At 30.8% G+C, this 2,735-nt stretch overlaps 1 protein-coding gene across 4 annotated transcripts in view; it reads right to left on the reverse strand.

Moving 5' to 3' along the window:
* The window catches only part of LOC110449436 (kinesin-like protein KIN-14E), an 85,377-nt gene extending 84,144 nt beyond the window's left edge, over positions 1-1,233 (reverse strand). For all 4 annotated transcript variants that reach the window (XM_021496312.1, XM_021496311.1, XM_021496309.1 and 1 more), the window contains exon 1: positions 854-1,233. The gene's annotated coding sequence lies outside the window, so the exon portion shown is untranslated. The remainder of the gene's footprint in view (positions 1-853) is intronic.
* Positions 1,234-2,735: the final 1,502 nt, after the last annotated feature.

Here is a 2,735-nt window from a genome sequence, read left to right on the forward strand (position 1 = left end):
ACATATAGCTGCAAAATATAACACACGTCACTCTGGCATCTCAGACTGCATGATATTGTACACAGCACATACATCATCATGTATAGATTTCACAAGGAATTCAGCCCCAATAAAAATATCCATTGGCACAGTAATCATTTAAATACACTTGAGCACTCTGAACAGTTAGATGAAGACATATACATTTGCTTAGTAAATATTATGCTTAATACAGAACCTTAATACAGTTACATACCATCATACAGAACCTTATAGATGACAAGACCTGAAGCTAACTATATCACTTCAGTACTGTAAGATTAACCAGGTATTAGGGCTGAAAAGATTGATCAAATTGTATTGTACATATAATACTTGTGTATTATATTAAATAATTTTGTTAAAAAAAAATCTTTTTTAATTTAAAAAAAAAGTGTACTTATTGCTTTGAAATTATTAAGTAAAGATGCGATCAACTGTGCAGTTTCATATATCAAAAGGAATGAAAAATTCATGAAGAAATACATTTTGATCGTATTACCATTTTAACACTATGTCAAATTCTGTGAAATGCTTCGCTCAAACATTATGAAGTTAATTGCCATTTTAAGCAGAAATATGTATTGTGATACACAAGACCATTGATAAATAATATTTTAGGGAAATCAAATACCTTCTTTTCTATCAACAACTTAATAAATTAGTTCATACAAGAATTTGAACATTTGGTGTAATTTATTTTAATACCATTTAAATCATTTATACTTGAAAAGTCGACTTGCGTGTATTCATCACATTTTCTGCACTGCCTACAGTACTGTGGACATGTTCAATTAGAACCTTAATTACTGTAAATATAAAATTGTTAACTTACATTGACCGGATAACACCTGAATCTGGAAGCTCCCTTCTGGTTTACAAAATTCTGCGAATCCTTTTAGAAAGACACTTCTAGAAAACACTTTGAAATTAAATTTAACACTTTTCTTAACAATAAACCGATATCCATGTCGTAGGCAGTACTCTACATCCTAACTGGTTTCCGAATTTCCCGTAAATCCCGCGATGAAAATTATTTTAATTGGCATTGTGCATCACCGTAACTAAATAGCCATACCCGTTAAAACACGGCAATCAAGCGTAGACACAACTTCACATCAAAATATGAACCTGTAAGTAATTATCTTCCTACTTGCGTCACATTTCCATTCATCGTTATGAATGGCCTGGTATTGGCCTACCGTACCCTTATTGGTTATGTCAGCCCGCTACCTAGCAAAAATAAACAATACTCACCGTTAAGCACATACTTGACTGCTCTATGTCAAAAGAACCCTCGATTCAAACGCATAGAAGATCTGTTAAATAAAGCACCTTAAAACCATTGATTACTTTGGTGATAAGATATATGGTCTTCCATCGAGAACGATTGTCGATTTTATCGTGAAATTGTTCGAACAAGACGCAAATATTGCTATATACATGTAATTATATATGACATTTTATGTAAAAACGTATTTGTTGAACACTTTCCCGCCATTTAGGGTAGGACTAAACAAAAAAAACAATACCGGAAATAACTACAGCTGCAGTAGGTTTCCGGAAATGGGAAAATGTCATTTTTTTCTCTCTATGTGATGGCGTTTTCTACCACATTCACAATGTAACCTCATTATCATTCGTTAATAATAATGAATTACTAGATAATATATGCCCATGAACGAGTCAACACATGCATAGTTATTTAACGCAGGTGAAATATTGGGAAAATGATAAAGCAATAACACTTTGGCATGAATTAATTAATTTCCAAATTTTTAAAAATTTAAAAACCTAGATATCCCACATATTCACAATAATGTACAAACATATTAAACTTTTTTATTCGGGTATTTAAATTTATAGTGTATTTTATAGGAAATTAAAACAAGTGTCTTGCACACTTATAAATGTAAATCTAATACCTTATCGCAGAGACGTATAATACAGTATACGTCTCTGCTTATCGTAAACCGCAAACATATATGATGATTATATCATCATTGAATTAGATTGAGACACTCTCACAGTGAGTATATTCAATAACATAAGATCAGAGACGTCATATATAATATACGTCTCTGATAAAATGAAATGAAAATGTGTTTTATATTTATATATACCTGAGTCTACATACGCCTTGATCATGCAATGTGGAAGTTAGATAATACATCTAATTATTTAATTTTGAACAAATAATTTTTTTTTATCTTGTTTGTGTACATCCGAGTTCCCCATGAATGAAAATAATTTGGGTAGATGACTGTACCCTTAATAAAAGCTTAAAAAAATTATGTCATTTTCACTTACCGTTACAGAAAGAAATCCCCACACCTCGCTCATTAAAACATCACAGGACAGACGAACTTGTCTAATGATCCATACATATGTTTAGGTGATAAGTTAAAAAAAAAAATGCAAATACTTCTCTAACGGGAATCAAGATGTTGAACCTTGGCCTGATAAAGTCAGTTGAGCTTCAGAAAATGACCCACTTGGTGTGAAAACAACTATCATAAAGAATTTTATATGATAAAAGTGCTAAATTTTAACTTTGATTTAATATCTCATTATATTCGTTATTTTGCGTATTTTAAACTACAAACTTTCATTTATTTTTTTCCACAATGTGTGACATAAATATGATTAACATCATGGAACTATTTGTGTAAATTGTTTCACCTTAACTTGTTTCAATTTAGATAAGTTCTATTTAC

This window comes from Mizuhopecten yessoensis, unplaced genomic scaffold (genome assembly GCF_002113885.1).
Source record: "Mizuhopecten yessoensis strain PY_sf001 unplaced genomic scaffold, ASM211388v2 scaffold4611, whole genome shotgun sequence".
Classification (NCBI taxonomy): Eukaryota; Metazoa; Mollusca; class Bivalvia; order Pectinida; family Pectinidae; genus Mizuhopecten; species Mizuhopecten yessoensis.